Here is a 21,804-nt window from a genome sequence, read left to right as displayed (position 1 = left end):
AACGGATGTACTCAAGGTTCTTATGGTCTGTCCAAACGACAAAAGGAACGGTCGCCCTCCAACCACTGTCGCCATTCGCCTAGGGCTAAGCGGATGGCGAGCAGTTCACGGTTACCCACATCATAGTTGCGCTCAGATGGCGACAGGCGATGAGAAAAATAAGCGCAAGGATGAACCTTATCGTCAGACTGGAAGCGCTGGGATAGAATGGCTCCCACGCCTACCTCTGAAGCGTCAACCTCGACAATGAATTGTCTAGTGACGTCAGGAGTAACGAGGATAGGAGCGGACGTAAAACGTTCTTTTAGAAGATCAAAAGCTCCCTGGGCGGAACCGGACCACTTAAAACACGTCTTGACAGAAGTAAGAGCTGTGAGAGGGGCAGCAACTTGACCGAAATTACGAATGAAACGCCGATAGAAATTAGCGAAACCTAAAAGCGCTGCAACTCGACACGTGACCTTGGAACGGGCCAATCACTGACAGCTTGGACCTTAGCGGAATCCATCTGAATGCCTTCAGCGGAAATAACGGAACCGAGAAAAGTAACGGAGGAGACATGAAAAGAGCACTTCTCAGCCTTTACGTAGAGACAATTCTCTAAAAGGCGCTGTAGAACACGCGAACGTGCTGAACATGAATCTCGAGTGACGGAGAAAAATCAGGATATCGTCAAGATAGACAAAAACAAAAATGTTCAGCATGTCTCTCAGAACATCATTAACTAATGCCTGAAAAACAGCTGGCGCATTGGCGAGACCGAACGGCAGAACCCGGTACTCAAAATGCCCTAACGGAGTGTTAAACGCCGTTTCCACTCGTCCCCCTCTCTGATGCGCACGAGATGGTAAGCGTTACGAAGGTCCAACTTAGTAAAGCACCTGGCTCCCTGCAGAATCTCGAAGGCTGATGACATAAGGGGAAGCGGATAACGATTCTTAACCGTTATGTCATTCAGCCCTCGATAATCCACGCAGGGGCGCAGTACCGTCCTTCTTCTTAACAAAAAGAACCCCGCCCGGCCGGAGAAGAAGAAGGCACTATGGTACCGGCGTCAAGAGACACAGACAAATAATCCTCGAGAGCCTTACGTTCGGGAGCCGACAGAGAGTATAGTCTACCTCGAGGAGGAGTGGTCCCCGGAAGGAGATCAATACTACAATCATACGACCGGTGAGGAGGAAGGGAGTTGGCTCGGGACCGACTGAAGACCGTGCGCAGATCATGATATTCCTCCGGCACTCCTGTCAAATCGCCAGGTTCCTCCTGAGAAGTAGGGACAGAAGAAACGGGAGGGATGGCAGACATTAAACACTTCACATGACAAGAAACGTTCCAGGATAGGATAGAATTACTAGACCAATTAATAGAAGGATTATGACATACTAGCCAGGGATGACCCAAAACAACAGGTGTAAACGGTGAACGAAAATCAAAAAAGAAATAGTCTCACTGTGGTTACCAGATACTGTGAGGGTTAAAGGTAGTGTCTCAAATCTGATACTGGGAAGATGACTACCATCTAAGGCGAACATGGGCGTAGGCTTATCTAACTCTCTGAAAGGAATGTCATGTTTCCGAACCCATGCTTCGTCCATGAAACAACCCTCAGCCCCAGAGTCTATCAAGGCACTACATGTAGCACCCGAACCGGTCCAGCGTAGATGGACCGACAAAGTAGTACAGGATTTTGATGGAGAGACTTGAGTAGTTGCGCTCACCTGTAGCCCTCCGCTTACAGATGAGCTCTGGCTTTTACTGGACATGAATTAACAAAATGTCCAGCAACTCCGCAATAGAGGCACAGGCGGTTGGTGATCCTCCGTTCCCTCTCCTTAGTCGAGATGCGAATCCCTCCCAGCTGCATGGGCTCAGACTCTGAGCCAGAGGAGGGAGATGGTTGCGATGCGGAGCAGGGAAACACCGTTGATGCGAGCTCTCTTCCACGAGCCCGGTGACGAAGATCTACCCGTCGTTCTATGCGGATGGCGAGAGCAATCAAAGAGTCCACATCTGAAGGAACCTCCCGGGAGAGAATCTCATCCTTAACCACTGCGTGGAGTCCCTCCAGAAAACGAGCGAGCAGCGCCGGCTCGTTCCACTCACTAGAGGCAGCAAGAGTGCGAAACTCAATAGAATAATCCGTTATGGACCGTTCACCTTGGCATAAGGAAGCCAGGGCCCTAGAAGCCTCCCTACCAAAAACTGAACGGTCAAAAACCCGAATCATCTCCTCTTTAAAGTTCTGGAACTTGTTAGAGCAATCAGCCCTTGCCTCCCAGATAGCTGTGCCCCATTCTCGAGCCCGGCCAGTAAGGAGTGAAATGACGTAAGCAACCCGAGCTCTCTCTCTAGAGTATGTGTTGGGTTGGAGAGAGAACACAATCTCACACTGCGTGAGAAAGGAGCGGCACTCAGTGGGCTGCCCGGAGTAGCAAGGTGGGTTATTAACCCTAGGTTCTGGAGGCTCGGCAGGCCAGGAAGTAACAGGTGGCACGAGACGTAGACTCTGGAACTGTCCAGAGAGGTCGGAAACCTGAGCGGCCAGGTTCTCCACGGCATGGCGAGCAGCAGACAATTCCTGCTCGTGTCTGCCGAGCATGGCTCCTTGGATCTCGACGGCAGTGTAACGAGCGTCTGAAGTCGCTGGGTCCATTCCTTGGTCGGTTCCTTCTGTCATGCAGGTGAAAGAGGACCCAAAAGCGACTTAACAGAAACAGAGTTTATTTAAGTCCAAACAGGGAAAAACAGAAATCCTCTAGTCTGTAGAGGGGAATAACTGGAGAAGCGGCCACAGACTGCAGGTCGCTTCGGGTAGGCGCAGGCCGTAGTTGACAGAGACACCTGCTCACACGCAGCATCTGATGAAGGCAAAAAACACGACAGGACAGGGCGATACACAATCACAGCAAAAACACGACAGGACAGGGCGAAACGCAATCACAGCATGGTGAATACTAAACAAGGAACCGACGGGACAGGAACGGAACACAAAGGAATAAATAGGGACTCTAATCAGGGGAAAGGATCGGGAACAGGTGTGGGAAGACTAAATGATGATTAGGGGAATAGGAACAGCTGGGAGCAGGAACGGAACGATAGAGAGAAGAGAGAGCGAGAGAGTGAGAGAGGGAGGGGGAGAGAGAGGGATAGAAGGAGGGAAAGAACCAAATAAGACCAGCAGAGGGAAACGAATAGAATGGGGAGCACAGGGACAAGACATGATAATAAATGACAAACATGACATAAAGAGACAGAGTGAGGGGGAGAGAGGTGGAGAGACCGAGTGAGAGAGGTAAAGATACAGAGTGAGGGGGAGAGAGGTAAAGAGACAGAGTGAGGGGGAGAGAGGTAAAGAGACAGAGTGAGGGGGAGAGAGGTAACGATACAGAGGGAAGTGGAGAGGTAAAGAGACAGAGTGAGGGGGAGAGAGGTAAAGAGACAGAGTGAGGGGGAGAGGTAAAGAGACAGAGTGAGACGGAGAGAGGTAAAGAGACAGAGGGAGGGGGAGAGGTAAAGATACAGAGTGAGTGGGAGAGAGGTAAAGAGACAGAGGGAGGGGGAGAGGTAAAGAGACAGAGGGAGGGGGAGAGGTAAAGAGACAGAGTGAGTGGGAGAGGTAAAGAGACAGAGTGAGGGGAGAGAGGTAAAGAGACAGAGGGAGGGGGAGAGGTAAAGAGACAGAGTGAAGGGGAGAGAGGTAAAGATACAGAGTGAGGGGGAGAGAGGTAAAGAGACAGAGGGAGGGGGAGAGGTAAAGAGACAGAGTGAAGGGGAGAGAGGTAAAGATACAGAGTGAGGGGGAAAGAGGTAAAGAGACAGAGTGAGGGGGAGAGAGGTAAAGAGACAGAGGGAGGGGGAGAGGTAAAGAGACAGAGTGAAGGGGAGAGAGGTAAAGATACAGAGTGAGGGGGAAAGAGGTAAAGAGACAGAGTGAGGGGAGAGAGGTAAAGAGACAGAGTGAGGGGGAGAGAGGTAAAGATACAGAGGGAGGGGGAGAGAGGTAAAGAGACAGAGTGAGAGGGAGAGAGGTAAAGAGACAGAGGGAGGGGGAGAGAGGTAAAGAGACAGAGTGAGAGAGGTAAAGATACAGAGTGAGGGGGAGAGAGGTCAAGAGACAGAGGGAGGGGGAGAGGTAAAGAGACAGAGGGAGGGGGAGAGAGGTAAAGAGACAGAGTGAGAGGGAGAGAGGTAAAGAGACAGAGTGAGAGGGAGAGAGGTAAAGAGACAGAGTGAGGGGGAGAGAGGTAAAGATACAGAGTGAGGGGGAGAGAGGTAAAGAGAGAGTGAGAGAGGTAAAGATACAGAGGGAGGGGGAGAGAGGTAAAGAGACAGATTGAGAGAGGTTAAAGATACAGAGTGGGGGGAGAGGTAAAGAGACAGAGTGAGAGGGAGAGAGGTAAAGATACAGAGTGGGGGGAGAGGTAAAGAGACAGAGTGAGAGGGAGAGAGGTAAAGATACAGAGTCAGGGGGAAAGAGGTAAAGAGACAGAGTGAGGGGAGAGAGGTAAAGAGAGAGTGAGAGAGGTAAAGATACAGAGGGAGGGGGAGAGAGGTAAAGAGACAGATTGAGAGAGGTTAAAGATACAGAGTGGGGGAGAGGTAAAGAGACAGAGTGAGAGGGAGAGAGGTAAAGAGACAGAGTGAGAGAGGTAAAGATACAGAGTGAGGGGGAAAGGTAAAGAGACAGAGTGAGGAGGAGAGAGGTAAAGAGACATAGTGAGGGGGAGAGAGGTAAAGATACAGAGTGAGGGGGAGAGAGGTAAAGATACAGAGTGAGGGGGAGAGAGGTTAAGAGACCGAGTGAGGGGGAGAGAGGTCAAGAGACAGAGTGAGGGGGAGAGAGGTAAAGAGACCGAGTGAGGGGAGAGAGGTAAAGAGACAGAGTGAGGGGGAGAGAGGTAAAGAGACAGATTGAGAGAGGTTAAAGATACAGAGTGAGGGGAGAGAGTTAAAGAGACCGAGTGAGGGGGAGAGAGGTAAAGAGACCGAGTGAGGGGGAGAGAGGTAAAGCGACAGAGTCAGGGGGAGAGAGGTAAAGTGACCGAGTGAGGGGGAGAGTTAAAGAGACCGAGTGAGGGGGAGAGAGGTAAAGAGACAGAGTGAGGGGGAGAGAGGTAAAGAGACCGAGTGAGGGGAGAGAGTTAAAGAGACCGAGTGAGGGGGAGAGAGGTAAAGAGACCGAGTGGGTGGGGAGAGATAAAGAGACCGAGTGAGGGGAGAGAGTTAAAGAGACAGAGTGAGGGGGAGAGAGGTAAAGAGACCGAGTGAGGGGGAGAGAGTTAAAGAGACCGAGTGAGGGGGAGAGAGGTAAAGAGACCGAGTGAGGGGGAGAGAGGTCAAGAGACCGAGTGAGGGGGAGAGAGGTAAAGATATAGAGTGAGGGGGAGAGAGGTAAAGAGACCGTGTGAGGGGGAGAGAGGTAAAGATATAGAGTGAGGGGGAGAGAGGTAAAGAGACCGTGTGAGGGGAGAGAGGTAAAGATATAGAGTGAGGGGGAGAGAGGTAAAGAGACCGTGTGAGGGGAGAGAGGTAAAGATATAGAGTGAGGGGGAGAGAGGTAAAGATATAGAGTGAGGGGGAGAGAGGTAAAGAGACCGTGTGAGGGGGAGAGAGGTAAAGATATAGAGTGAGGGGGAGAGAGGTAAAGAGACCGTGTGAGGGGGAGAGAGGTAAAGAGACCGAGTGAGGGGGAGAGAGGTCAAGAGACCGTGTGAGGGGGAGAGAGGTAAAGAGACCGAGTGAGGGGGAGAGAGGTCAAGAGACCGTGTGAGGGGGAGAGAGGTAAAGAGACCGAGTGAGGGGGAGAGAGGTCAAGAGACCGTGTGAGGGGGAGAGAGGTAAAGAGACCGAGTGAGGGGGAGAGAGGTCAAGAGACCGAGTGGGTGGGGAGAGATAAAAATACAAAGTGCAATAAACCTGGTTGTTTCTATTCATCTCCCTGAAGTGGAGACGTCTGGCTTTGGCAGACTGAGCACAAAAACAGAAAGAAGTGAATGTAAATATAGTAAGGTCAATGTGGTGGACAGTGTGACTCAACTACTGAACAGCTATTAGTGTACTTCACATATCCATTTTCATTTATACACATCTGCCCCGACCATGAAATCAAAATCAAAACATCACTGCCATATTTTGTGTTGTATTAATTAAGGTGCATTAACCTGTGACTGTGTATGAGAGAAAACAGAGTAAACTTCACAGGCGCAGCAGGGGGAGAAAATGTAGTGTGTGTGTGTGTGTGTGTGTGTGTGTGTGTGTGTGTGTGTGTGTGTGTGTGTGTGTGTGTGTGTGTGTGTGTGTGTGTGTGTGTGTGTGTGTGTGTGTGTGTGTGTGTGTGTGTGTGTGTGTGTGTGTGTGTGTGTGTGTGTGTGTGTGTGTGTGTGTGTTTGTTTATCTATGCTCCTCTGGCTTTCTGGTCTGCATAAAACACTAATCCAATAGTCAACGCTCTGAGAATAGTGTTCTGTTTCTGACCCTGGTTCACGGTTGCTTCCTGTTCCGACCAATCAGACGAGTCTGTCCGTCGTTGACTGGCTGCTACAGAACCTCTCATGTTACTCTGGGATCAAATGGGGCTTGGAAGCAGGGTAGCATTTCTATGGAGGCCATACAGCTACAGCATCTCAAACCAACCCGCTTCAAAGGGTGCCAGTCCACCCCCTGAAGGCACCCTGCTGCATCGCCCTCCATCCCCCCAGTCTGGACCACAATGCCAGGTGACACAGGGTGCTCAGACAGACCTTGAAGTCTGACAACTTCACACCACGGTCCCTAAGCCCCACCCGGTGACCTCCTCTGTCTGTGAGCCACAGAGCATCCCAGCTGAGCAGGGATACTTTGATCAGATGGGAACTATGGAAACGTCATTGACACCACAGAACTGAGCACTAACTTAGATAAGATCAGCATATGGATCACGGAATGAACAGAAGACATTTTGGAGACCACTGCTTTTTAATGGATATCAGGTGTTGACCAGAGCCCGAAGAACAACGACGAGGCCATTAGAACAAGGGCTCACCTGTTCTGTGGTTTGTGATTGTGCATGTCAGGAGGATGTGGTGAGGGAAGGGGCTGAGTGATGATGATACTCCACAGGGAGAGAGGTGATGCTGACAGACCTCCATTATGAACAGACTGTAATTCCATCTCTTTCAAATCAACAGAGGTTATTACCACTCCAAATCACCACAGACCCTAGGAAACTAGCATTGTAACCTTGTCACACATAGTTATTATCTGAGCGAAGGGCATGGGACTGAATTATCCTCAATTATCTATGAGGAAAATCCATCACGTTGATTGGCATGCTACCTGGTTAAATGGATTTCCCATAGAAGAGCCTGTGACAAAAATCAAAATGGATTGAGTATACGCCCTGGGTGACACCACGGTGATGCATGGTCTTAGTAACCAACCAGGAAATGCTTGTGAGCTGAGTAGTTCCCATATTTAGGGTTAAAGGTCGTGAAAATGCCAGATTGGTTTAAGCCATGTCACTCAATAGAGACATAACAGAGTTTGAATGAACCTCAGCAGCAAACCCTCAAGGGGGATGGAAAGATAGCTCCCCTCCAGTAGATGTTTGTTTTTGGTATTAGAGGGAGGTTAAATGGTTTAAGCTGAGCAGAGGTGGAATAAGAATAACCCTCTAGTGTTAAGACTAAGCACTTCTCTCTCTCATAGTGTGTAAACCCAAACAAACATCAACGCGACGCCGAGACGCTATGAGATACTAACACCAGACACTTAAACTAGACACTAAACACAACACATAGACAGGTGTTGTCTATGAGCAAGGACAAGATGTTGATCAGAAGCACATGGGGGTGAGCGTATTCACTTCCTCTCTGTCTCTCCATCTTTCTCTCTATATGCCTCCCATTCACTTCTTCTCTGTCTCTCCATCTTTCTCTCTATATGCCTCCCATTCACTTCTTCTCTGTCTCTCTGTCTTTCTCTCTATATGCCTCCCATTCACTTCTTCTCTGTCTCTCCATCTTTCTCTCTATATGCCTCCCATTCACTTCTTCTCTGTCTCTCTGTCTTTCTCTCTATATGCCTCCCATTCACTTCTTCTCTGTCTCTCCATCTTTCTCTCTATATGCCTCCCATTCACTTCTTCTCTGTCTCTCCATCTTTCTCTCTATATGCCTCCCATTCACTTCTTCTCTGTCTCTCTGTCTTTCTCTCTATATGCCTCCCATTCACTTCTTCTCTGTCTCTCCATCTTTCTCTCTATATGCCTCCCATTCACTTCTTCTCAGTCTCTCCATCTTTCTCTCTATATGCCTCCCATTCACTTCTTCTCTGTCTCTCCATCTTTCTCTCTATATGCCTCCCATTCACTTCTTCTCTGTCTCTCCATCTTTCTCTCTATATGCCTCCCATTCACTTCTTCTCTGTCTCTCCATCTTTCTCTCTATATGCCTCCCATTCACTTCTTCTCTGTCTCTCCATCTTTCTCTCTATATGCCTCCCATTCACTTCTTCTCTGTCTCTCTGTCTTTCTCTCTATATGCCTCCCATTCACTTCTTCTCTGTCTCTCCGTCTTTCTCTCTATATGCCTCCCATTCACTTCTTCTCTGTCTCTCCATCTTTCTCTCTATATGCCTCCCATTCACTTCTTCTCTGTCTCTCCATCTTTCTCTCTATATGCCTCCCATTCACTTCTTCTCTGTCTCTCCATCTTTCTCTCTATATGCCTCCCATTCACTTCTTCTCTGTCTCTCCATCTTTCTCTCTATATGCCTCCCATTCACTTCTTCTCTGTCTCTCCATCTTTCTCTCTATATGCCTCCCATTCACTTCTTCTCAGTCTCTCTGTCTTTCTCTCTATATGCCTCCCATTCACTTCTTCTCAGTCTCTCTGTCTTTCTCTCTATATGCCTCCCATTCACTTCTTCTCTGTCTCTCCATCTTTCTCTCTATATGCCTCCCATTCACTTCTTCTCAGTCTCTCTGTCTTTCTCTCTATATGCCTCCCATTCACTTCTTCTCAGTCTCTCTGTCTTTCTCTATATATGCCTCCCATTCACTTCTTCTCTGTCTCTCCATCTTTCTCTCTATATGCCTCCCATTCACTTCTTCTCAGTCTCTCTGTCTTTCTCTCTATATGCCTCCCATTCACTTCTTCTCGGTCTCTCTGTCTTCCTCTCTATATGCCTCCCATTCACTTCTTCTCTGTCTCTCCATCTTTCTCTCTATATGCCTCCCATTCACTTCTTCTCTGTCTCTCCATCTTTCTCTCTATATGCCTCCCATTCACTTCCTCTCTGTCTCTCCATCTTTCTCTCTATATGCCTCCCATTCACTTCTTCTCTGTCTCTCCATCTTTCTCTCTATATGCCTCCCATTCACTTCTTCTCAGTCTCTCTGTCTTTCTCTCTATATGCCTCCCATTCACTTCTTCTCTGTCTCTCCATCTTTCTCTCTATATGCCTCCCATTCAGTTCTTCTCTGTCTCTCCATCTTTCTCTCTATATGCCTCCCATTCACTTCTTCTCTGTCTCTCCATCTTTCTCTCTATATGCCTCCCATTCACTTCCTCTCTGTCTCTCCATCTTTCTCTCTATATGCCTCCCATTCACTTCTTCTCTGTCTCTCCATCTTTCTCTCTATATGCCTCCCATTCACTTCTTCTCTGTCTCTCTGTCTTTCTCTCTATATGCCTCCCATTCACTTCTTCTCTGTCTCTCCATCTTTCTCTCTATATGCCTCCAATTCACTTCTTCTCTGTCTCTCTGTCTTTCTCTCTATATGCCTCCCATTCACTTCTTCTCTGTCTCTCCATCTTTCTCTCTATATGCCTCCCATTCACTTCTTCTCAGTCTCTCTGTCTTTCTCTCTATATGCCTCCCATTCACTTCTTCTCTGTCTCTCCATCTTTCTCTCTATATGCCTCCCATTCACTTCTTCTCTGTCTCTCCATCTTTCTCTCTATATGCCTCCCATTCACTTCTTCTCTGTCTCTCCATCTTTCTCTCTATATGCCTCCAATTCACTTCTTCTCTGTCTCTCTGTCTTTCTCTCTATATGCCTCCCATTCACTTCTTCTCTGTCTCTCCATCTTTCTCTCTATATGCCTCCCATTCACTTCTTCTCTGTCTCTCCATTGTTCTCTGTATACGCCTCTGGCTCTGCTACACATAGTAACAGCTCTATCTGGACTATAGATTTCACAGAACAAGAACAAACTAAACATGTCTGAAATTAATGGAGTCATTTCACAGAGCACTGGGTTGGACTGTCAGTATGAATGGAAGTAATCCACTCCTAGACAATAACAGAAGAAAAAAAATGACAAGCTTTCAAAATCTTATGTCCTCCTGTTGTGACTCAATTAATCCACTGTGGTCCACTTACCCAACATTAACTTTCTATTAGACTCAATTAACCCACCGTGGTCCACTTACCCAACATTAACATTCTATTTGACTCAATTAACCCACCGTGGTCCACTTACCCAACATTAACTTTCTATTAGACTCAATTAACCCACCGTGGTCCACTTACCCAACATTAACTTTCTATTAGACTCAATTAATCCACCGTGGTCCACTTACCCAACATTAACTTTCTATTAGACTCAATTAATCCACCGTGGTCCACTTACCCAACATTAACTTTCTATTAGACTCAATTAATCCACCGTGGTCCACTTACCCAACATTAACTTTCTATTAGACTCAATTAATCCACCGTGGTCCACTTACCCAACATTAACTTTCTATTAGACTCAATTAATCCACCGTGGTCCACTTACCCAACATTAACTTTCTATTAGACTCAATTAATCCACCGTGGTCCACTTACCCAACATTAACTTTCTATGAGACTCAATTAATCCACCGTGGCCCACTTACCCAACATTAACTTTCTATTAGACTCAATTAATCCACCGTGGTCCACTTACCCAACATTAACTTTCTATTAGACTCAATTAATCCACCGTGGCCCACTTACCCAACATTAACTTTCTATTAGACTCAATTAATCCACCGTGGTCCACTTACCCAACATTAACTTTCTATGAGACTCAATTAATCCACCGTGGTCCACTTACCCAACATTAACTTTCTATTTGACTCAATTAATCCACCGTGGTCCACTTACCCAACATTAACTTTCTATGAGACTCAATTAATCCACCGTGGCCCACTTACCCAACATTAACTTTCTATTTGACTCAATTAATCCACCGTGGTCCACTTACCCAACATTAACTTTCTATGAGACTCAATTAATCCACCGTGGTCCACTTACCCAACATTAACTTTCTATTAGACTCAATTAATCCACCGTGGTCCACTTACCCAACATTAACTGTCATGTTTGTCATTTATTGTCATGTCTTGTCCCTGTGCTCCCCATGCTATTCGTTTCCCTCTGCTGGTCTTGTTTGGTTCTATCCCTCTCTCTCCCCCTCCCTCTCTCACTCTCTCGCTCTCTCTTCTCTCTGTCGTTCCGTTCCTGCTCCCAGCTGTTCCTATTCCCCTAATCATCATTTAGTCTTCCCACACCTGTTCCCGATCCTTTCCCCTGATTAGAGTCCCTATTTATTCCTTTGTGATCCGTTCCTGTGCCGTCGGTTCCTTGTATTGTATTCACCATGCTGTGATTGCGTTTCGCCCTGTCCTGTCGTGTTTTTTGCCGTGATTGTGTATCACCCTGTCCTGTCGTGTTTTGTGCCTTCATCAGACGCTGCGTGTGAGCAGGTGTCTCAGTCGACTACGGCCTGCGCCAACCCGAAGCGACCTGCAGTCTGTGGCCGCTTCTCCAGTTGTTTTCCCCTCTACAATTCTAGAGGATTTCAGTTATTCCGTTTTGAACATTAATAAACTCTGTTTCTGTTAAGTCGCGTTTGGGTCCTCTTTCACCTGCATGACAGAAGGAACCGACCGAGGAATGGACCCAGCGACTTCAGACGCTCGTTACACTGCTGTCGAGATCCAAGGAGCCATGCTCGGCAGACACGAGCAGGAATTGTCTGCTGCTCGCCAGGCCGTGGAAAACCTGGCTGCTCAGGTTTCCGACCTCTCTGGACAGTTCCAGAGTCTACGTCTCGTGCCACCTGTTACTTCCTGGCCTGCCGAGCCTCCAGAACCTAGGGTTAATAACCCACCTTGCTACTCCGGGCAGCCCACTGAATGCCGCTCCTTTCTCACGCAGTGTGAGATTGTGTTCTCTCTCCAACCCAACACATACTCTAGAGAGAGAGCTCGGGTTGCTTACGTCATTTCACTCCTTACTGGCCGGGCTCGAGAATGGGGCACAGCTATCTGGGAGGCAAGGGCTGTTTGCTCTAACTATTTCCAGAACTTTAAAGAGGAGATGATTCGGGTTTTTGACCGTTCAGTTTTTGGTGAGGAGGCTTCTAGGGCCCTGGCTTCCTTATGCCAAGGTGAACGGTCCATAACGGATTATTCCATTGAGTTTCGCACTCTTGCTGCCTCTAGTGAGTGGAACGAGCCGGCGCTGCTCGCTCGTTTTCTGGAGGGACTCCACGCTGTGGTTAAGGATGAGATTCTCTCCCGGGAGGTTCCTTCAGATGTGGACTCTTTGATTGCTCTCGCCATCCGCATAGAACGACGGGTAGATCTTCGTCACCGGGCTCGTGGAAGAGAGCTCGCATCAACGGTGTTTCCCTGCTCCGCATCGCAACCATCTCCCCCTCTGGCTTTGAGACTGAGCCCATGCAGCTGGGAGGGATTCGCATCTCGAATAAGGAGAGGGAACGGAGGATCACCAACCGCCTGTGCCTCTATTGTGGAGTTGCTGGACATTTTGTTAATTCATGTCCAGTAAAAGCCAGAGCTCATCTGTAAGCGGAGGGCTACAGGTGAGCGCAACTACTCAAGTCTCTCCATCAAAGTCCTGTACTACTTTGTCGGTCCACCTACGCTGGACCGGTTCGGGCGCTACATGTAGTGCCTTGATAGACTCTGGGGCTGAGGGTTGTTTCATGGACGAAGCATGGGTTCGGAAACATGACATTCCTTTCAGAGAGTTAGATAAGCCTACGCCCATGTTCGCCTTAGATGGTAGTCATCTTCCCAGTATCAGATTTGAGACACTACCTTTAACCCTCACAGTATCTGGTAACCACAGTGAGACTATTTCTTTTTTGATTTTCCGTTCACCGTTTACACCTGTTGTTTTGGGTCATCCCTGGCTAGTATGTCATAATCCTTCTATTAATTGGTCTAGTAATTCTATCCTATCCTGGAACGTTTCTTGTCATGTGAAGTGTTTAATGTCTGCCATCCCTCCCGTTTCTTCTGTCCCTACTTCTCAGGAGGAACCTGGCGATTTGACAGGAGTGCCGGAGGAATATCATGATCTGCGCACGGTCTTCAGTCGGTCCCGAGCCAACTCCCTTCCTCCTCACCGGTCGTATGATTGTAGTATTGATCTCCTTCCGGGGACCACTCCTCCTCGAGGTAGACTATACTCTCTGTCGGCTCCCGAACGTAAGGCTCTCGAGGATTATTTGTCTGTGTCTCTTGACGCCGGTACCATAGTGCCTTCTTCCTCTCCGGCCGGGGCGGGGTTCTTTTTTGTTAAGAAGAAGGACGGTACTCTGCGCCCTGCGTGGATTATCGAGGGCTGAATGACATAACGGCTAAGAATCGTTATCCGCTTCCCTTATGTCATCAGCCTTCGAGATTCTGCAGGGAGCCAGGTGCTTTACTAAGTTGGACCTTCGTAACGCTTACCATCTCGTGCGCATCAGAGAGGGGGACGAGTGGAAAACGGCGTTTAATACTCCGTTAGGGCATTTTGAGTACCGGGTTCTGCCGTTCGGTCTCGCCAATGCGCCAGCTGTTTTTCAGGCATTAGTTAATGATGTTCTGAGAGACATGCTGAACATTTTTGTTTTTGTCTATCTTGACGATATCCTGATTTTTTCTCCGTCACTCGAGATTCATGTTCAGCACGTTCGACGTGTTCTACAGCGCCTTTTAGAGAATTGTCTCTACGTAAAGGCTGAGAAGTGCTCTTTTCATGTCTCCTCCGTTACTTTTCTCGGTTCCGTTATTTCCGCTGAAGGCATTCAGATGGATTCCGCTAAGGTCCAAGCTGTCAGTGATTGGCCCGTTCCAAGGTCACGTGTCGAGTTGCAGCGCTTTTTAGGTTTCGCTAATTTCTATCGGCGTTTCATTCGTAATTTCGGTCAAGTTGCTGCCCCTCTCACAGCTCTTACTTCTGTCAAGACGTGTTTTAAGTGGTCCGGTTCCGCCCAGGGAGCTTTTGATCTTCTAAAAGAACGTTTTACGTCCGCTCCTATCCTCGTTACTCCTGACGTCACTAGACAATTCATTGTCGAGGTTGACGCTTCAGAGGTAGGCGTGGGAGCCATTCTATCCCAGCGCTTCCAGTCTGACGATAAGGTTCATCCTTGCGCTTATTTTTCTCATCGCCTGTCGCCATCTGAGCGCAACTATGATGTGGGTAACCGTGAACTGCTCGCCATCCGCTTAGCCCTAGGCGAATGGCGACAGTGGTTGGAGGGGGCGACCGTTCCTTTTGTCGTTTGGACAGACCATAAGAACCTTGAGTACATCCGTTCTGCCAAACGACTTAATGCCCGTCAAGCTCGTTGGGCGTTGTTTTTCGCTCGTTTCGAGTTTGTGATTTCTTACCGTCCGGGTAGCAAGAACACCAAGCCTGATGCCTTATCCCGTCTGTTTAGTTCTTCTGTGGCTTCTACTGATCCCGAGGGGATTCTTCCTTATGGGCGTGTTGTCGGGTTAACAGTCTGGGGAATTGAAAGACAGGTTAAGCAAGCACTCACGCACACTGCGTCGCCGCGCGCTTGTCCTAGTAACCTCCTTTTCGTTCCTGTTTCCACTCGTCTGGCTGTTCTTCAGTGGGCTCACTCTGCCAAGTTAGCGGGTCATCCCGGTGTTCGAGGCACTCTTGCGTCTATTCGCCAGCGCTTTTTGGTGGCCGACTCAGGAGCGTGACACGCGCCGTTCGTGGCTGCCTGTTCGGACTGCGCGCAGACTAAGTCGGGTAACTCTCCTCCTGCCGGTCGTCTCAGACCGCTCCCCATTCCTTCTCGACCATGGTCTCACATTGCCTTAGACTTCATTACCGGTCTGCCTTTGTCTGCGGGGAAGACTGTGATTCTGACGGTTGTCGATAGGTTCTCTAAGGCGGCACATTTCATTCCCCTCGCTAAACTTCCTTCCGCTAAGGAGACGGCACAAATCATTATTGAGAATGTATTCAGAATTCATGGCCTCCCGTTAGACGCCGTTTCAGACAGAGGTCCGCAATTCACGTCACAGTTTTGGAGGGAGTTCTGTCGTTTGATTGGTGCGTCCGTCAGTCTCTCTTCCGGGTTTCATCCCCAGTCTAACGGTCAAGCAGAGAGGGCCAATCAGACGATTGGTCGCATACTACGCAGCCTTTCTTTCAGAAACCCTGCGTCTTGGGCAGAACAGCTCCCCTGGGCAGAATACGCTCACAATTCGCTTCCTTCGTCTGCTACCGGGTTATCTCCGTTTCAGAGTAGTCTGGGTTACCAGCCTCCTCTGTTCTCATCCCAGCTTGCCGAGTCCAGCGTTCCCTCCGCTCAAGCGTTTGTCCAACGTTGTGAGCGCACCTGGAGGAGGGTGAGGTCTGCACTTTGCCGTTACAGGGCACAGACGGTGAGAGCCGCCAATAAACGCAGGATTAAGAGTCCAAGGTATTGTTGCGGCCAGAGAGTGTGGCTTTCCACTCGCAACCTTCCTCTTACGACAGTTTCTCGTAAGTTGACTCCGCGGTTCATTGGTCCGTTCCGTGTCTCCCAGGTCGTCAATCCTGTCGCTGTGCGACTGCTTCTTCCGCGACATCTTCGTCGCGTCCATCCTGTCTTCCATGTCTCCTGTGTTAAGCCCTTTCTTCGCACCCCCGTTCGTCTTCCCTCCCCCCCCCGTCCTTGTCGAGAGCGCACCTATTTACAAGGTACATAAAATTATGGACATGCGTTCTCGGGACGGGGTCACCAATACCTAGTGGATTGGGAGGGTTACGGTCCTGAGGAGAGGAGTTGGGTTCCGTCTCGGGACGTGCTGGACCGTTCGCTCATCGATGATTTCCTCCGTTGCCGCCAGGATTCCTCCCTCGAGTGCGCCAGGAGGCGCTCGGTGAGTGGGGGGTACTGTCATGTTTGTCATTTATTGTCATGTCTTGTCCCTGTGCTCCCCATGCTATTCGTTTCCCTCTGCTGGTCTTGTTTGGTTCTATCCCTCTCTCCCCCTCCCTCTCTCACTCTCTCGCTCTCTCTTCTCTCTGTCGTTCCGTTCCTGCTCCCAGCTGTTCCTATTCCCCTAATCATCATTTAGTCTTCCCACACCTGTTCCCGATCCTTTCCCCTGATTAGAGTCCCTATTTATTCCTTTGTGATCCGTTCCTGTGCCGTCGGTTCCTTGTATTGTATTCACCATGCTGTGATTGCGTTTCGCCCTGTCCTGTCGTGTTTTTTGCCGTGATTGTGTATCACCCTGTCCTGTCGTGTTTTGTGCCTTCATCAGACGCTGCGTGTGAGCAGGTGTCTCAGTCGACTACGGCCTGCGCCAACCCGGCGACCTGCAGTCTGTGGCCGCTTCTCCAGTTGTTTTCCCCTCTACAATTCTAGAGGATTTCAGTTATTCCGTTTTGAACATTAATAAACTCTGTTTCTGTTAAGTCGCGTTTGGGTCCTCTTTCACCTGCATGACATTAACTTTCTATTAGACTCAATTAATCCATCGTGGTCCACTTACCCAACATTAACTTTCTATTAGACTCAATTAATCCACCGTGGTCCACTTACCCAACATTAACTTTCTATTAGACTCAATTAATCCACCGTGGTCCACTTACCCAACATTAACTTTCTATTAGACTCAATTAATCCACCGTGGTCCACTTACCCAACATTAACTTTCTATGAGACTCAATTAATCCACCGTGGCCCACTTACCCAACATTAACTTTCTATTAGACTCAATTAATCCACCGTGGTCCACTTACCCAACATTAACTTTCTATTAGACTCAATTAATCCACCGTGGCCCACTTACCCAACATTAACTTTCTATTAGACTCAATTAATCCACCGTGGTCCACTTACCCAACATTAACTTTCTATGAGACTCAATTAATCCACCATGGTCCACTTACCCAACATTAACTTTCTATTTGACTCAATTAATCCACCGTGGTCCACTTACCCAACATTAACTTTCTATGAGACTCAATTAATCCACCGTGGCCCACTTACCCAACATTAACTTTCTATTTGACTCAATTAATCCACCGTGGTCCACTTACCCAACATTAACTTTCTATGAGACTCAATTAATCCACCGTGGCCCACTTACCCAACATTAACTTTCTATTAGACTCAATTAACCCACCGTGGCCCACTTACCCAACATTAACATTAGATTTGCAGGCAGAGCCAGGGGGAGACAGGGGGCTGATACTCAACTTGGGACAGCTTCTGGAAAAATAGACCTCTGGGGAAACACAAAGAAAACACACATAGGCACTCAATGCACAGACACAATCTTTCACAAACCACATAGAAAGACGGAAGGCTGTGAGCGCAGGGACCAACAGTGGTTATGGGAAAGTGAAAGAGAGAGTAGAGGCGGAACCACGGCTGGTGGGTTCTCTTCCCCTTGCTCTCTCAGAGGAAGAGAGGAGGAAATGAAACATAAATAAAGGAGGGATCTATCAGGATTAATGGAGCCTGAGCCTCAACAGAGCTGGAGATTTAGAACTCCTTCCATCCTCTTTCCTTTATCCTTACAAATCCACTTCTCCATTCTTCTTTTCCCCCTTTTACCAGTGGTAGAAAACAAACTCAAAAGTCATACTTGAGTCAAAGTAAAGATACCTTAGTAGAAAATGACTCAAGTAAAAGTGAAAGTCACCCAGTAAAAATGACTTGAGAAACATTCTAATCGTACTTGGTTTTAAATGTACTTACGTATCAAAAGTAAAAGTAATTATAATTTGTAATTCCTCATATTATGCAAACCAGACAGCACAATTTCTATTTTTTTTTTTTTTACGGATAGACAGGGGCACAGTACAACACTCTGACATTAATTTACAAACAAAGCATTTGTGTTTAGTGAGTCCGCCAGATCAGAGGCAGTAGAGATGACCAGGGATGTTCTCTTGATAAGTGGACAAGCTGGATTAACAGATAACAGATAAAGACAACTCCAAAGTTCACAATGGTCAAAGGGTAAAGTAACATTAGAGATCCAGAGGAAAGCAGGAAGCTGAGGAAAAGATATCATCTATCAGATAGAAAAAAAGGTTGACAGACAGACAGACAGACAGACAGACAGACAGACAGACAGACAGACAGACAGACAGACAGACAGACAGACAGACAGACAGACAGACAGACAGACAGACAGACAGACAGACAGACAGACAGACAGACAGACAGACAGACAGACAGAACCGGACTGACTGAACCAGACAGACAGACAGACAGACAGACAGACAGACAGACAGACAGACAGACAGACAGACAGACAGACAGACAGACAGACAGACAGACAGACAGACAGACAGACAGACAGAACCGGACTGACTGAACCAGACAGACAGACAGACAGACAGACAGACAGACAGACAGACAGACAGACAGACAGACAGACAGACAGACAGACAGACAGACAGACAGAACCGGACTGACTGAACCAGACAGACAGACAGACAGACAGACAGACAGACAGACAGACAGACAGACGGACGGACGGACGGACGGACGGACGGACGGACGGACGGACGGACGGACGGACGGACGGACGGACGGACGGACGGACGGACGGACGGACGGACGGACGGACGGACGGACGGACGGACGGACGGACGGACGGACGGACGGACGGACGGACGGACGGACAGACAGACAGACAGACAGACAGACAGACAGACAGACAGACAGACAGACAGACAGACAGACAGACAGACAGTTGGGCCACAACGAGCCAGAACAGCTTCAATGTGCCTTGACATAGATTCTACAAGTGTCTGGAACTCTATTGTAGGGATGCAACATTATTCTTCCACAAGCAATTCCATCATTTGGTGTTTTGTCGATGGTGTTGGAAAACACTGTCTCAGGCACCGTTCCAGAATCTCCCATAAGTGTTCAATTGGGTTGAGATCTGGTGACTGAGACGGCCATGGCATGTGGTTTTCATGCTCATTAAAGTATTCAGTGAGTACCCCCTGTATATAGCCCCGGTATTGTTATTTACTGCTGCTCTTTAATTATTTGTTATTCTTATCTCTTACTTTTGTGGGGGATTTTATTGCTGCAATGTTGGTTAAGGGGTTGTAAAAGTAATTATTTCACTGTAAGGTTGTATTCGGCGCATGTGACAAATACAATTTGATTTGATTTGAGCACTCGTGGACTGGGGATGGGGGGCATTGTCATCCTATAGCCATGGTAGCCAAAATAATGGCCTGCCAACATTTTTAAACATGACCCAAAGAATAGGGGGGTTTTAATTGCTTAAATAACTCAGGAACCACACCTGTGTGGAAGCACCTTCTTTCAATATACTTTGTATCCCTCATTTACGCAAGTGTTTCCATTATTTTGGCAGTTACCTGTACCTACAACAGCCTCACTGCCGGTAAATGCCTGACAGATTCACATGCTACAATAGCTCCCCCTAGTGTCAACTGATCAAATGGCTACTGTTTTCTAAAGATGGTTGACTGGATTAAACTAAGACACAAATGTACTGAGTAAGGCCAACATTCAGTTAAAATGATAAATGTTTCAGTATATAGTATTAACTAAAACATTGGATCTGACAGCTTGAGTTTGACCCTTAATTAAGCCACTATGTCAACAGGGTGTGTCCAAACCTAGGACAGTAGAGGGCACCCACACCTCACTGATCACACCAGTATTCCCCAGACCAGCTCTCACCATGCTCCCTCTGCCTGGCTGTCGCCTGCAGCGCCTCATTCAAATTGAATTATACAGTGAAATAGGATTACATGATAGAGAACTATTGTTGGAGTCTGGAAGAAAAGTAGACTCAGTACATATTACACAAACACACATTCCTGTCTGGCATGTCTTATTTAACTAGGCAAGTCAGTTAAGAACAATGACAGCCTAGGAACAGTTGGTTAACTGCCTTGTTCAGGGGAAGAACGACACATTTGTACCTTGACAGTCAGGGATTTTATCTTACAACCTTTACGGTTGCTAGTCCAAAACTCTATCCACGAGGCTACGCTGCCGCCCCATTCTGATTCACGTCTTGAATAAAACTAGACTGGGAGAATATATTGTTACACATGCTATTCCCTGGTGTAGCATGATGACTTATTTTAGCATTCAGCCTCTGCTTATCTTGAGTGAGTAAAGAAACTGAGTTATGGGCCTATAACAATGTGTGGTTGTGAATGCGTGTGTATGAATGAAACAGTGCTGATTTAAAGACACTTTATTATGGCTGGTGTTCCACTAGATAGTGGGTTGGGGAGCTGATATCCCTTTATAGACAGCTTGCTGCTTCTTCCATGACCCTCTCTGATACACAGGGAGGCCTCTGAGGCAGAATACAATTAAAAAGAGGGAAGTTTATAGAGTCTAAAATAATCTAACAGACATCTAGAGCCCTCCTGAGCCTGGGTACTCATTCTTAACCTTCATCAGCATTTAGTGGTGCGTAATGAGAATAGAAAGGGGGACTATTGAATATGTGTGTGTGTGTGTGTGTGTGTGTGTGTGTGTGTGTGTGTGTGTGTGTGTGTGTGTGTGTGTGTGTGTGTGTGTGTGTGTGTGTGTGTGTGTGTGTGTGTGTGTGTGTGTGTGTGTGTGTGTGTGTGTGTGTGTGTGTGTGTGTGTGTGTGTGTGTGTGTGTGTGTGTGTGTGTGTGTGTGTGTGTGTGTGTGTGAGATGGATAGAGGAGAGCACATGTCAGAGGCCTCCTTCTCTTTGATGTCTCAGTCATATGGTTGATTGACACACTCCACAGAGACCTTATCCTCCAGTGACCTCTAACCTCTGACCTCAGTCTTGTATGAGGGTAGAGTCTGGCCATCACACATTTATAGCTAATTAACCCCTGAACTGAGATCAATTAACCCTGTAACATCACCTTAATAGATAGCCAAACAAGCTGGATTAACAGATAAAGACAACTCCAAAGTTCACAATGGTCAAAGGGTAAAGTAACATTAGAGATCCAGAGGAAAGCAGGAAGCTGAGGAAAAGATATCATCTATCAGATAGAAAAAAAAGGTTGACAGACAGACAGACAGACAGACAGACAGACAGACAGACAGACAGACAGACAGACAGACAGACAGACAGACAGACAGACAGACAGACAGACAGACAGACAGACAGACAGAACCGGACTGACTGAACCAGACAGACAGACAGACAGACAGACAGACAGACAGACAGACAGACAGACAGACAGACAGACAGACAGACAGACAGACAGACAGACAGACAGACAGACAGACAGACAGACAGACAGACAGAACCGGACAGACAGACAGACAGACAGACAGACAGACAGACAGACAGACAGACAGACAGACAGACAGACAGACAGACAGACAGACAGACAGACAGACAGACAGACAGACAGACAGACAGACAGACAGACAGACAGACAGACAGACAGACAGACAGACAGACAGACAGACAGACAGACAGACAGACAGACAGACATGTTTCTATCTAATGAAGTGGAAGCAGAGCCGAGCAGTGAGCAGCAGCAGTAATATGCTGAAGTGGCCAGATATCCAGTAGT

The 21,804-nt window shown here is 47.8% G+C and overlaps 1 pseudogene; it reads left to right on the top strand.

Moving 5' to 3' along the window:
- LOC124015125 overlaps positions 1 to 21,804 on the top strand; it is a 413,427-nt pseudogene that overhangs the window by 75,526 nt on the left and 316,097 nt on the right.

The sequence above is a fragment of the Oncorhynchus gorbuscha genome, linkage group LG26 (assembly GCF_021184085.1).
Source record: "Oncorhynchus gorbuscha isolate QuinsamMale2020 ecotype Even-year linkage group LG26, OgorEven_v1.0, whole genome shotgun sequence".
In the NCBI taxonomy this organism is placed as follows: Eukaryota; Metazoa; Chordata; class Actinopteri; order Salmoniformes; family Salmonidae; genus Oncorhynchus; species Oncorhynchus gorbuscha.
This window is presented reverse-complemented; position numbering and strand designations above follow the sequence as displayed.